Here is a 14899-nt window from a genome sequence, read left to right as displayed (position 1 = left end):
AGGCTCGGTGCCGAAGTCCACTGCAGTTCGAAAAACAGAGAGGGGCTCTGGAGTAAAAATCCGCTCCTGTCACTTTGTAAGTAAGCCTGTATCTGAAAGCAGCCGAACTTGGAGCGCGCTGTCTTTGTTTCAGGGGATACAGCCCCTTCTTGTTTGTGTTGCTGGGTGAGGGTGGGGGAGTGCTCAGGGTGGGGGTGTGTGGAGGGGGAGATGGAGACGTCGGCGTCGTGTGTTCCCTGTGAGCTGTGGAGCTGCTGCTCGACGGGCGTGACGCCGATTCCTCATGCCGTCGCCACAGACGTGACTGGGGTGAGAGGAGACGCCCAGACTGGACAGGGTCTCTCTCTGTGTCAGACTGGACAGGGTCTCTCTCTGTGTCTGACTGGACAGGGTCTCTCTCTGTGTCTGACTGGACAGGGTCTCTGTGTCTGACTAGACAGGGTCTCTCTCTGTGTCTGACTGGACAGGGTCTCTCTCTGTGTCAGACTGGACACGGTCTATCTCTGTGTCTGACGACAGGGTCTCTCTCTGTATCAGACTGGAGAGGGTCTCTTGCTGTGTCAAACTGGAGAGGGTCTCTCGCTGTGTCAGACTGGACAGGGTCTCTCTCTGTGTCAGACTGGACAGGGTCTCTCTCTGTGTCAGACTGGAGAGGGTCTCTCTCTGTGTCAGACTGGACAGGGTCTCTCTCTGTGTCTGACTGGACAGGGCCTCTCGCTGTGTCAGACTGGACAGGGTCTCTCGCTGTGTCAGACTGGACAGGGTCTCTCTCTGTGTCAGACTGGACAGGGTCTCTCGCTGTGTCAGACTGCTGAAGGTCTCCCTCCTGTCACCTTGCCCTGACGGTCTCCACATTGGGCAGAGTGGTGGCACTGTGGCTAAGGACCTGAGACTGGAAGGTTGCTGGTTCAAATCCTGCGGCAGGCAGAGGAATCCTACTCTGTTGGGCCCCTGAGCAAGGCCCTTCGCCCCAACTGCTCCAGGGAAGCTATACAATAGCTGACCCTGTGCTCTGACCCCAAGCTTCTCTCTGTCTGTGTCTCATGGAGAGCAAGCTGGGGTATGTGAAAAGATGAATTCCTAATGCAAGAAATTGTATAGGGCCAATAAAGTGATCTCATCTCTCTCTCTCTCTTATGCCTGCTGGTCAAGAGCTGGTGTCTTGCTTTGCAAGCAAATATCCAGAGCAAATATTAGGACGCTGATCAGGTACAGGTGAACACAGAGAGACCACAGGCAAGAGATGTGGATGCTGCACATTGGTGGTGGTGGAGGGGATCCCCATTACCTGTAAAGCACTTTAAGTGGAGTGTCCAGAAAAGCGCTATATAAGTGTAAGCAATTATTATTATTATTATAGATGTCTGATTAAAGGGGTCCTCTTTAGCAATATGGCTGGGCCAGTAACTCAAGACCCGATGATATGAATAAAAGTTCAATTCCTATCCAGGTCTCAAGGCTGTGAAACACTGGCGTTCTGTTCTGGCTGGTTCAGTTCTGAATGTCTGATCCCAGTTTGGGGGACACAATTAGGATACTGCTAATCAATAGCCTTGAGCTACTTTTCCTGCAAGTCTCCACATCCAAACTTCAGGGCTCTTATGTTCCATTCATTCCATGACTACACAGCTGACATACACCCTTGATTGATGGCTTAATTATTCCTTCTGTTCCTGTAGCAACACAAGAAGGTATAATGAGGAGACAAGCACGCCCTTTTTATCTACACTGTACTGTTACCTCACGGCATCAAGATCAGCTCTAAGCAATCTCAATGAATTACTCCACCCTTGGATCCGCAGTTGAGCTTGAATGAATCCATCAAGATCCTTCAAAAGCACATTGACCTGCTGCAATAGATATATAGCGTTTTATGCTGCCAAAAAAACGGTGCAGACATTCTCAGGATGTTAGTATCACTGGATCACTGGAGTTCACAACAACCTGTCACTCCCCTGATGCACAATGCTCATTTCACTCTGTTTCTGCAAGGAAAAGTAAACTCAGCATCCAGTCTTTCGGTTCTTTCCAGAATTTTGGCCTTCACGGACGTGTCGCTCAACGCGTGGTTCAGGTGTGCTCACCCCTAGCTTGACACACAGAGCCAAGGCGTCTGAGCCTGGTATCTTACAGGCTCGCTGTCTCCCACTGCAGGGAAGTCCTCAGCAAACTACCTCTGCTACAGGACATTTCTTTGCTTTGCTTGTTTCTCTTTCTCTAAACGAGGCAGGACTGAGGTCTTCCAGAACCAACTTTGACACAGAGGCTGAAAGAGAAATGTACAGGGCAGGCTCTGTCTGCTAATGTCAGGTGTCACTTTGCTCAATGCAGAATGTTGATGACTTAATGGCTGATGCAGCTTTAAAGGCTGGGAGGCTGGTAAAGAATGAGAACTGTACGCTGGAGACACTAATTATGCTGTGCACAGTGGTAACATCTAGCCGAGGAAGAGCAGCTGTCGGGTTCCCTGCATTGCTGGTGATACGATCGGCCACCTTCTCGCACTGTGGCAGTAAAGACTGCATACGGCCACACCACCTTGAGCACGCCTGATCTCGTCTGATCTTGGAAGCTCAGCAGGGCTGGGCTTGGTTAGTATTTGGATGGGAGACCGCCTGGGACCACCAGGTGGTGTGAGCTTTGGGGCGGTGCCGTGGATCTGGGGCTCAGGATCTGCCCCTGTGGCTGGAAGGTTGCCGGTTTGTATCCCGAAGCCGGCAGAGGAATCCTACTCTGTTGGGCCCCTGAGCAAGACCCTTCACCCCAACTGCAACAGGGCCACCGTATAAACGTCTGACCCTGCGCTCTGACCCCCAGCTTCTCTCCTTGTCTGTGTGTCTCGTGGAGAGCAAGCTGGGGTCTGTGAAAAGACAAACTCCTAATGCAAGAACTTGTATAGGGCCAATAAGGTGATCGTATCTTAAAGACTGGAGTTGGGATGGTGGGGAAAAAACAAGCCACGGGGAATCACAAAGCAGCCGTGTTCTGATCAGCCAGAGCTGATCACACTTTTCTATGTATCTTCTGTGACACTCACACACAGTCACACACAGTCACACACACTGACACTCGCAATGACACTCTCGCACTCACACCCCTGCAGCAGCCCCTCCTGCGCGTGCAGCTTTCATTCTCTCATCCCTGGCGGTGCCCGGGTAGTGTCCTCCTGCCCCTCTCCGGGCACGCTGACCCGGAGAGGGACAGGTGCTGGATTCACCTCGGGGAAAGGTTTCCATCTCACTGGGCAGGAACATGATCCCCAGCCACGCTGCAGCAGCGGATTCATTTCCTAATCCAGTCGGTATGAACTGAGGAGGAAAAGCCTATTGGAATGTTTTTCCAAGGCTACGTGTATGTACAGCAGAACTGGACACCGAGCCTTCCTTCCCTGACTGCCTGTGCCTGGAAGGAGTTAACCTGTTCAGCGCACACAGTGATATTGAGGCGGTGCCCACACTGCTTAACATTCTTACACACTCTGCTGTAACAGGCAGCACAGCTGCACCGCTGAGTCACACCTCGGGAAACCTCACTGTCTGCGTCGCCCTGTCGCGCCCTGTGGCTCCAGTAAATGGTTTGCTTGTAATGGTGCAGAACCAGTATCCAGTCTGCAGAACCATACCTTATGGATGCTGCACTTCAGCTTCATAAAGAATTGGAAGATTCTGTCCTTCCCGACAGAGGAGGATGATGGCAAAAGAACAAAACGGCTTACCCTCTGTGAGCTCCTCGTCGTGGGAGGCTTCTCCTCTGCAAAGAGCAAAATAGCACCAAGTCCGTGTAATCCCCGAGCCCTCGCCTGTCATCTCTGTCTGCCTCGGCCAGGCTGTCTGCACACCTGGCTCGCTGCTCGTGTGAGCAGCTTTACTGAGCTCTGAGGCGCAGACTCTCAGATGCACTCTAGCTCCATCTAGGCTCCCAAAGCAAGAACACCAGACAGCTCTGAGCTCGCTCCCAGGCTGGGTTTGCAGTGCGCGTGACTGGGTTACTCTTGGTCTTGAGCAAAAAGAACATCTGAGGCCAAGGACTGCGTGGATCACAATTGTTTAGCCCCTGTTTGACAGGAAATATACTTTTCCCTTTTTACTGTTTTTTTTTGTCCCACGTGACGTGTGTTCATGCCCATTTATAAAACTGAGCATGTTACTGACGTCCTCTGAAATGCTGTGCTCAACAGTATCCCAGCCGTGCCCCACCTGAGGAATCAAGCTACAACCTCTGTTATTACACCTTTAACACATTGTGCCAGCAATGATTATCGTGCAAGTCTGATGGCAGCCATAGTGACATGTAATGATTACATACAGAAAACGCCAACTGCATGGCATCGTGCTGGTGTCCCGCTGTGGGGGGAGCCAGCGCGCGGATGTGGGGCTTGAGTTTTGTCTCAAGTTGCCGTGTGCCAGTTTGTCAGAATAAGCCAAGCAAGCCGCTCGTCGTGTGCACAGAGAATCTGAGCGCAGCGTGTCCTCGGCTCCCCTGCTGCTCGGAAAGAGGCTTTCTTTCAAGAAGGTCGCTGGACGGAGCTCTGAAAGCTGTAGCTGCTCATGAATAGTTGATAGGCCTTTCCAACAGAAACATCTGTCACTCCTTCATCAGCAGCCACTTCCTCCCAGCGACACTCAAGCGCTTTGATGGCCACGGCTGTCTCTGGGAGCCAGGCTTGTCGCAGCCGTCTCCTGAGCTTGCTGGGCCAAGAGCTCAGTACGGGAAGACCGGTCTCCAAGCTCATTTGGATAGACGGTGGTCCAGTGACTCGGGAGTAGAGCTGGGCCGGTGCGTCTGCGGTCTTTCGTGCGACTCGGCTCAGCCCAGTCAGCTCAGTGTGGCTTCCCCACAGGTCTTCCGCGGTTCGGCCACATGAAGCTGATCTGCTGCGTGTTGGGGCTGCAGGTGCTGGGTGTCTTCTGCACTTCGCCCAGGTGGGGGCAGCGCCTCACAGGTGCGTGATGTAGGCAAGCACCTTGGGATCCTTTGGAAAGACAGGGCTGTGTAAATGCAAGGGATTATTATCTGAAAACGCTGTTAACACTGGGCCCACACTCGTCTAAGGTGCCTGGATAACGAACCCTCAGTTCTGATTTTAATAACGTGCGTATCAAACGTGATTTTCTGTCAATTGTTTCAGGCTGACCTTGGGCATCCAGTTCAACCAGTAACCAGGCAACACGGCTGCCATTCTGGAGTTACCTGACAGGACAGCTGTCATCCAGGGGGGTTTGTTCCAAGAAAGGGAGTGGGTGCCTGCCATGACAGTTCCACAGTCTTATAAATGGGTCACGAACTGCTCGTCTGCAGCACAGAGTGGTAGTTAGGACTCTGGAGCTGGAACGGGACGTCCTGGGTACCGGATCTAACTCTGGGCGCTGCTGTCATACCCTGGAGCAAAGAGCTTCTCCCGGCATGCCTCAGTAAGATGCCCGGCTGTCGGTTTAGAAAAGAAAGGGTGCATCATCCAAGCAAATCAATAGTAACACAGTTTGCCAGCCTCTCTGGTCTCACCAGATGATTCGCGGCCGCCTGACTCCCTCAGCAGGCACAAGGACGATGTTGGAATGAGAAGCTAAAAGGAAAAGCGAACCCCTGGGTTTTGGGAAGCCTCCAGTTACCGGTGACCCTGTGTTAATGTCACTGGGTCACGAGGAGCTGCAGCCAGCAGCATTACTTTCTCTCCTTGATTGCCAGCCCAAGGACGGCATGATTAATTTATGACATGACATCAGAGGCCGCTGTGCACCGACTGGGAGGGGAAGGAGAGGACATCTTTTCAGGTCAGACTGGGGAGCCGGGCTCAGTGCTGCTTCAGTCCGTCTTTACTGGCAGAGTCTTTGACTGCACGTGCCTGTGCTGCAGACAGTGCGCTTGACCAGTCTTGTCTCCAAGCTGTCGAGTGACCCCTCTGTAGCGCTTGAGAGGTTTCAAGGAGGCCAGGTTTGCTTCTGTTGTGTCCAGAAGGGGCCTATGCCTGAGAGGTGCACCTGTGGTCTCTAGAAACCTCCGTGGATTAAGTAGAGAGGGTAAAGACTTGAGCCTTGTTAAAAACACACTCAGTAATGTTTGCAGTTCTTGAACCTGAACAACGCTTCAATCATTTTTCAAAATGTTAAAATAGCCTTTTAAAACCGAAGCATTAAAGCTTATGCCCTTACTGCGGTGAATCTAAACCTGTACCTAAACCTGTGCTGCTTGTGCATGTACTGTAAATGTCATAGACAAACAGAAAGAATGGCCTCATAATAAGCAATATCGGTGTCTCCAGAATAATTGGCACAAGAACACAAATAGATTCGGCAGGTTTGCTGTACATTATACGTGTCTCAAAGCTTTGGAGAACATACGTCACCGGCCGCCTGATCTCTGGAGTAACAGTCTCTCTCCGGCGCTGGTGACGATGTGGGCTCCAGCAGCTGCTCCTGGGCCGGGCTCTCAGCAGGCGAGCTGTCGGACAATCCAGCGAGGATCACAAGGAGCTGTGTCCGTGGGGAAGTCTGGGGGGAAGAGTCTCCAGGAGCCGGGAGCTGGCAGGAAGTCACTGCGGACAAACAACAGCACCAAGATGTCACAAAGACAAAACCCACAGAAACGCTTTAGACACAAATGAGCAATGCGTGTGTGTTCTTTAAAAATAGAAGCAAAAACAGAAAATGCAGAAATTTCTTTTCCATCCATTCAAGAGTCCAGGAGTCTTTGCGTTCCCATTTGTTTCTAACAACCTGTCCAGGTAATTGTGCAGTACCTAAATTAGAGCAGTTTAGAAAAGGTCAAGCGTACCATAATTCCTTTCTGAACTATGGTCAGTTTCACATTTTGCCGTTTTGCATACAAATAGACTGGACCCCGAAGGATTAAAAAGCACTTCCCCAAACTTAGCTCAAGTTCATTTTTATTTTCACGCGATGCTTGCAGTAAAAACCTTGTGGCGCAACTGTCTGCCCTGCGCATGAGCACCCGTGTCAGGCCCTGCACGATTCACAAGGTTTGCACAAGTCCATGCGTGCTCTGTTTCACGTACTCTTCCTGCAGCAGCCGCCAGGGCGGCCTGTGATGACGCGTATCGCGTTTCCGCACGCGGCCCCCCCGGGTGCCATCTGAACAGGCCGCCGGCACTCCTGACGAGACTAGTTCAAGATCCGTCTGGGGAAAAGCCTGTGCTGTCCCTGTTTGCTTGGCCCTCCTGCCTGTCGTGATCAAGTCCAGATGGGAGGAAATGGCCCAGCTAATTATTATCGTACTGAGTTGGGTTCGCTCTTGGATAGAAAAGCAATCAGTTCCAGGAGGCTCTGTCACATGACTCCTGATTCCGGGGGTGGTGGGGGGGTACTCTTCCGGGATCTCATTCTGGATCCTCCGGAGCAGGTTTCCCAGGAGCCGGCCTGTGACATGAGCCCCAGATCCCAATCCCGGGTCCAGACAGCAGGGTTGGGAAAACCACCACAGGTCAAAGTTCAATGTTTCTGGCAAAGTTGAGAAATACCCCCATTTTAAACTCTTGCCAATATCCACATCAAACTCTTCGGCAAAATCGGCGATCAGTTGTGTGCTCTCCACTTATATCAAGAAATAATTATCCTTCTGTTCGGCCTAATATATATGTGTGAAAATTTTACTGGGTAAGAAACAAGTAAAGGTTTATTCCCAGTTGAAAGGAGAAGAAAAGAAACACAATGTTTCAGCTGTGGAGCTTTTTTCAGGTGTTGACACCCGAAGAAGGCTCCACAGCCGAAACGTCGTGTTTCTTTTCTTCTCTTTTCAACAGGGAATAAACCTTTACTTGTTCCTTTGCCGCCTGCACACGCTGACGCAGCTCCCTGCTGGACCTGCTTTTACTGGGTCAGCCAAATTCCCATTTACATGCACGACCTGGAGACTGGTTTCTGCTGCAGGGCCTTCACGGGGTCGATCGGAGCTCCAGGTGCAACAGCAGAGTCCCGCCAGAGTGTGCATCTGGACTGGAGCCCGAGCCCCTGCTCCACGCTGCGGCCCTCAAGCTGATGAACCCCTGCCAGCAGCACAGACACTAAATCCGAATCCCTTTCGCTCACGGGGTTTGTAGCTGGGCTTGAAGAATGTCTCTCTGACTCAGTATGGTGGCACCTGCTTTTCGTTAACAAAGCCCCGCTGCTACTGTGATCTAGCTGCCTATTTTAAGGTGCCCGCTCAATTACCATTAACGTTTGGTAATTGTGCCAAACCCTCTTCTGAATTTCTTTAGCAAGGGAAGGTGTAGACTCAGCGCCAGTGCGCAGCAGGAGGGGTGATTCAGTTTAAAGCTGCTCCTGACCTGGTGCACAGTCATCCTGGATTACAAACCTCTCTGACCTGCATTAAACCGTCCTCCATTTGCTCTTCAGAGAACAGCAATCCCCCGCCTGATTTTCCACACAGTATTACAGTGTTCCCTGCTGGTTATGAAGTATGTGGTAAATACTTACACAGCTCCGTACTAAAACAGTGGTACCTCCTACACTCCACAAAAAAAACTAAATATTATGACTGGAGTCCTTCAGAACAGTTTGCTCCTGTGCTCCCGACACACAAAGCTGATGCCCCAGATTTTGCATTTTGAGATTGGTGTTGTGTTAAGAGTTGCATTATGTCTGACAAGGCTGTTTGTTTCAACATTGTTAAAATGTGTTTCAACAATCTATACTGTATATGTGTGTGTGTTTATAATTGTGTGTGCATTGAACCATTGCACCATTAGTGTAATTTCCACATTTCCTTCACTTTACATGGAAATCTCTCACACAGAACCGGCCTCTGATACTTTGGGAAAGACTGAAAGAACAAGAACAGATTCCCAAACTCAGAAGCTTAGTCTGTGGTTTGAAGACGATACCAGCGTTGACTACTCCAGCACAGCCAGCCCCTCACCAGTAATCACAGGCCCTGGCCGTGCAGGTGTGCTGGGCCGCTGCGTCGCTCCCAGAGCAGCGTGGGGAGATGGGGAGGGACGGGGAGGAGGTCATATCCGTCCCCCGACAGTGCAGCGCGTCCATGACCCTCTCCGGGCCACAGCACCTGACACACAGCCACACCCTCTCCGCAGCTCCGAGCGGGGAATCGCAGCAACAGAAAATCTCTGCACCGCTCCCCTGCCACGGGAGCACCAGCTGCTGGCTAAACATCTAACCCGGGAAAAAAGATGAATACCGGGTCTCTCCTCCATACACTTGCCACTCTTCCCCCCTCAGCCCGCGAATTCTGGCGATGCTAGGCCAGTTAAGGAGCAGCGGATTGCTTCTGCCAGCAGATGTTACTCTTACCCAGGCTAAGGTTCCCGTTTTCTATCCTAAAAACACTGACATCTTATTTCCAACGTGTAAAACATGCAGCTAAAACAAAACACAGCGACTGTGCCAGAACTGCATGGTGCTACGTTCTGATATGGACTTGACTCCCCATTTTATTTTTTTGGGGGGGGGTTGTTGTTGTTTATTCCAGATTTAGAAGCATTTTGAAAAGTCTCCCCTTCCCACATTGTGCGCGGTGCAGACAAGCCCGGCGGAAGACAACCACGGCAGCTCGCGCTCCTGTCGGCGTGACAGAACCACGGCTCTCCCTCGGCTCTCCCTGCGAGTGCTGTGCTTGGATCAGCATTGCGGCTCCCTGAATGTATATGAAGAAACCCCGAACAGCTTGTCTTTCAGGAACCTGGCAACCGGCATCTTCTGAGTTTTCCTGGAAAAACCTAATTAATCTCTGGTGATCTGAATACAAGCAACATCAACATGCAGCGTAATAGAGGGAGAGGGGGGGCTGGGTGTCTGTGTTTCGCAGATGACACTTCTTCTTTCAAGAGAATAATACCAGCTTTGCGCCTCGCAGCAATAAACAGAGCAATGCGCTGGAGCAGAGAGCCTGAAGCTGATCATCTACACAGACAAACAGCAGAGGGGATCCCAGCTCCATCTGACATGTCGGCTGAAACGGTTCTGCTTCCAGAATGGGGGCAGCAGAGGTGGAAGTGGGGTGTTTAGGAACAGAGACAATGACTGGCAGACACTGCTCCATGTGTGTGGTTCTCCTGTTGTTATGTTTTTCTGGGGGGGGGACAAGGGTTCATTCTTGGTCCAGACTGATCGTTTAAGAGCTCCTCTTACGCGAAGTGTTCTCCTAGAAGCTTTCCCATCCCAGCGTCCCACCCGCGCCAAGAGCAGCAGCTCCGACACGGCCCAGGGCGACCCGGCGACCCGGCCGGACTCATTGCGCTCCGGTCAGACCCGAGACTGACAAAGGCAGCCGCCGCAGGAAGAGGGTTTTGTTTTTCAATTGACACTGGTGAAGACTCCTAAGAAAAGACTCGGCACGTCACAGGTGCCTGGTTTCTACAGATGACACCACGGCAAACGGGAGCTGTCAGCTGCGGACCGAAGGGCCCACAGGCAGCGGCGGAAGAGCTCGGCTGCCTGACACACGCCTGTGGAATGCGCTCGGTGGTGGAACAGTGGCAGGCGTGCACACGTGGGTTTCAGCCAGAGGTGTCCTGGCACGCTCCCGCGGCCGGTGCAGCAGCTGAGCCTTGCAGTTCGCAATCCGCACTTTCTTCTCCTCTCCCCACCTTGAAACTCTCTCCGGTTATCCGCTGAGATTTCGGGAGAGGAACAGGGTGCCCCGCGCCACGGCTGCCCCGGATGCCCACCGCGACAGACGCGCGCCACGGATTGGGGCGCCCACAGCCTCGCACAAACCAGCCATTATAATTCATCCTGAACACCAAATGTGGAAAACGGAACAAGGGTTAAATCACACAGGAGCACCAGCATGGGAAACTGAACACTGAATTCGGCATCCGAGTGATCTCGGGGATCGACAGACCAAAGCTGTCTGTTCCCCAGAGGCCCTGACCGCAGTGGACACCGGTCAGTTTAACATGGATATCTCAGGGCATCTTATCTCTTTTTTTTTTCCCCAAACGCTAAAAATGTTTTTGTCTTCTTCCATTTTATTCAAATGTAGTGCGTCGTTATTGAGCAGCACAGCGCGACCGACCACGCGGTGCTTCTGTGTGGAGAAACCTACCAACCTGGTTGCCATCCCAAGACAGATCAGTGCTGCTCTGTCCTCATCGCGGGTGAAATGAAGGCTAACGAGGTGGACTCCTGAGAGCCAGTCACCTGCTCGTGAGTCTGGCGCTTGGGGAGGGGAGGAGGGGTACTGAGCGCCTTGGTCGTTCCTCCTGTGTTCTTCATTCCGGCCTGAAGGGATCACCGAGAAACCCAGCCTCGGAATTCACTACCTGGACGATCTCAGAGCCCTCGGCGACTCTTCGGTCCCCACGCGTAGATTGCATTGCAGCTGCTGCGTTCTGTCTTACCGCGTTGGGAAAGCAGAAGACCCCCCCTCCGGCGAGAAATCCATCATCCCCACCGTAGCACGGAGCACACGAATATCCTCAGCGGTGGAGGGCAAACATCTGGCGTCTAAAACCCGTGCCACGGAAACAAAGCCACCGCTGTTGGAAACAGAACTAGCCACTGTGCAGCAGTGTTTCGCGTGGAGCCCGCGCTGGAAGTGGGGATGACGGCGCTTACCGTACAAACCACGAGGAAGTCCGGCCTGCCCTTCCCACCTCCAGTGCTAGAGTGCGGACTCGGTACTATCTGTCCTGGGCGCGGCGGCGGTGTTGACTGTTTCCATCCGTATCAAAATGATTGAGCGCTCACGGCTGGTGAGCTCGACTTCTGTCCTCAACGGGGGTAACGAATCACATAGACGGGACTGCGTGCTTGGTTCAGACTTACCTCCCTGCACACGGCAAAAAAATAAAATTAAAAAATTAAAAAATAAGGCGGTTCAATCGTGTATAAATCTGCCATCCAATGTATTTAATACGTGTGTGCAAGGGGGTAAGGCTCGTGAAAATGGTTTTGCAAAGGCAGTGGTCATCTTTCTTTCTTCTTTTTTTTCAGCATGATATAAACCTATTACTTGTTCCTATCTTTCTTTCTTGATTGTTGCATATAAATCATCTATGATACCGTAAGGAAACCGGAAGCCCCGCCTTCGCGCGCACTGCCGGAAGGCTCGAACCCGCGCGCGAGCCCACGAGCCCCCGAGTGCGAGGAGCAGAGAGAAGCGAAGCGCGTGGGGCCCCGCGGTGCGCCGAACGAGCCACTCCAGATCGATAGACCCGGACCGAGGAAAAACACACGCTGGTCGAGTCAGCGCGTAGAACGGATGGAAACAGCTGCATCCGCGGAAAGATCCCCCCCGCACGCGCGATCGGGAGCCCCTGTATTCCTGCGGTACCCCCGATATCCCAGCGGTGCACAACGCCTAGGTCGGAATACTGTGCCGCTCTCCAGCTCGTTTGCCGAACTGGTGGTCGTGCTGGTTGGTCTGAGCCGATAGTCTCCCAGGGCTTGATCCAGACTCCTGGAGTCCGCTCTGACAGCTGGGTCTGGCTCCACTCCTCTCCCGTTTTCTTTCCTCCAGTCACGCTCTCCGGTCCTAGTCTAATTATTTAATCAGCTGCAGGGTTGTCATATTTCTAACCAGGCCCTGAGGGGATTTCAAGGTAACAGACTGCCGAAGCTGCAGAAGAGCTCAAGTCAAGCCCTACACACGGCTAATTTAGAAACGAACTGGGTTGTTTAATTGTCTGCTGAGGTGGAAACAAAGACCAGGAGGCAGGAGGGTCCCCGGCAGCTCTGTCTGTGGCCCCTGCTTTAGAGTCCAGACCAGAGAACACCTTCACTCCCCTTTACTACAAAGACTGGCCCAGTGACTGCTGGCTTCCCTGCTCTTGTATAAGAAAAACCCACAGCAGGGGAGTCCCATTCCGTTCTGCAATAAAAATATCAGAGCTTGTGCGTGCTGGTCACGACGCGTGTGTCTGTGTGTGTATAGATATGCGTGTGTTTTTTTTTCTGCAGGTTGAGTGTAAGTGACGCCTTTACCACTTCCTGTGTGGAGCCGCGCGCCCTGTTGACACGCGCACCTGTTGAGCGAGCGGCGAAGAGCTCAGTCTCGCGGGCATTCCCCCCCCCCCCCCACCCCCTCGGGGACGCGCGTCCGCTGGTGCGCCTGCGCAGACCTTTATATACTGCAACGCCTGCAGCACGTCTGTGACAATGAACAAGTTCTCTTGAAAGGGTCATATAAAGGCTGTTGATGGAATACACCTCGGGAGAAAAAAAAAAGACTAAAATGTAAAATAAAAATAATAAAGGATGTGTGTATTATTCATTTTGAAATTGTTCCAGTGTTCTTCCCGCACTGAGCACTACAGTAAGTAACCGCCGCTTTCCCAAGGCAGTGCTCCCTCGCTGAAAGCTGCAACTGTTCAAATCCACCACCAGGGGGCGGTAGTCGTTTGTGAAGCTGTAGTGCAGACGGAGACTGGGATTCACCTATTTTGAATTCTTACATTTACATTTCCACTAAGTTGAAATGCACTCGCCTGCAGGCGCGGTTTTTATACGAGAAGGTCGCGGGAGGATGGAACAAGCACCCAGTACCTCAGCTCCTTTCAAGACACAGCTGGGCCCATCCAACTTCGGACCGCTGTCCAATGCAGGGATGCTGGGGAGCCAGAGCCTGTCCCCACACGCAACAGGTGCAATGTGGGGTACATCCTGGAGGGGGGCGCCAGTCCATCACAGGGCAGACACTCACACCAGGGATAATTTTCCCAGAAGGAACGGTGGCTCTGTGGATCAGGATCTGCGCCTGTGGCTGGAAGGTTGCCAGTTCAAATCCTGTGGCTGAGAGAGGAATCCCACTCTGCAGGGCCCCTTCACCCCAGCTGCTCCAGGGGTGCTGTATAAATGGCTGACCCTGCGCTCTGACCCCCAGCTTCTCTCCCTGTCTGTGCGTCTCATGGAGACCAAGTTGGGGTCTGTGAAAAAACAAACTCCTAATGCAAGTGACGATCTTATTTAAAAAAAAAGTCTTTAGTCTGTGGGAGGAAACTGGAACACAGAGAGAACATGCAAACTCCACACAGACAATACCCTCAGTTATGTATGATTTTATTTTGAAAACACTAGTTTGCTAGATCCGAAATATTAGCCAAGGTCAAAAGTGTTTCTAGTGACTTTCAGAGTGCTGGATCAGAAGATACTCCACATGAGAGGAGTGACACTTGAAATAGGCCAGGAGCTGAATAGGAATATGACCAGGAGCTTAACAGGAATATGGTAGAATCCTACCAATATCCAGGAATAGTGTAAATATCTTATGTAAATATCAATGTCTTAGAAGAGTGCTGTGTTCTGGAGTCTGGGCCTCAGGGTTGTGGGTTCAAATCCCTGACAGAACACTGCTGAGGCAGGTGCTTCACTCCCATTGCCAGTAAGACCTTGCTGTACAAATGAGCAAGAAGCTTTATTGTTCTGAAGGAGAGTTTATTCTCAATCGACGCATAAAGTTAAATAAAGGCTCTTAAAATCGGTTTTGACACCTTTAAGAAGCAACTGCTTCTTCCAGCCTTCAGAAGCTGTGAACTGTTGTTGATTTGTGCGATGCGATAACCCACACATTTTCAAGTGCTTTATTTTCAACTATTAAAAAATAGAAAGCTTATTAGCCAGGATGGTATTGGCTTACCTTTTCAATTGCTTCAGAGTTATAACCTGTTTGCTTAATTTGTTTCTCTTAATAAAAACCTCACCTGACTGAACTCTGTGAAAGCACTGACGTTCGGTATTGAACCGTAATTCATCGGCGGTTAATCTGGTAGTTGTATTTTTAATACTGCTCATCCTTAACAGGATGTCATGCCCACGCTGGGCACTCATTGTATACAAAGATGTAAGCATCAAAGCCTTTATTCTCCTTAAGAAAACAGGGTGTGCTATTGAAGACATATCAGGACCAGTCTGACAAGTCAGTTAAAAAGCAACACATTGTTTCATATGGTAATTACCGAAGAAATTCTCAGCTTTCTCCAGAT

General features: G+C 51.4%; 2 long non-coding RNA genes across 2 annotated transcripts in view; one reads left to right on the top strand and one right to left on the bottom strand.

Annotated features, from left to right (window-relative positions):
* The window catches only part of LOC148677360 (uncharacterized), a 38469-nt gene extending 26833 nt beyond the window's left edge, over positions 1-11636 (bottom strand). Inside the window, exons 1-3 of the long non-coding RNA XR_015930693.1 lie at positions 11535-11636; positions 5191-6532; positions 3716-4972 (exon numbers count right to left, since the gene is read on the bottom strand). This is a non-coding gene — a long non-coding RNA (uncharacterized LOC148677360). The remainder of the gene's footprint in view (positions 1-3715; positions 4973-5190; positions 6533-11534) is intronic.
* LOC148677359 (uncharacterized) lies at positions 11539-13187 on the top strand. Its single transcript, XR_015930701.1, has 2 exons — positions 11539-11671; positions 12879-13187. It is a non-coding gene; the product is annotated as an uncharacterized LOC148677359 (long non-coding RNA).
* The last annotated feature ends 1712 nt before the right edge of the window (positions 13188-14899 follow it).

This window comes from Lepisosteus platostomus, chromosome 2 (assembly GCF_059453375.1).
Source record: "Lepisosteus platostomus isolate fLepPlt1 chromosome 2, fLepPlt1.hap1, whole genome shotgun sequence".
Taxonomy (NCBI): Eukaryota; Metazoa; Chordata; class Actinopteri; order Semionotiformes; family Lepisosteidae; genus Lepisosteus; species Lepisosteus platostomus.
The sequence above is the reverse complement of the archived record's forward strand: the minus strand, read 5'-3'. Positions and strand labels throughout refer to the sequence as shown.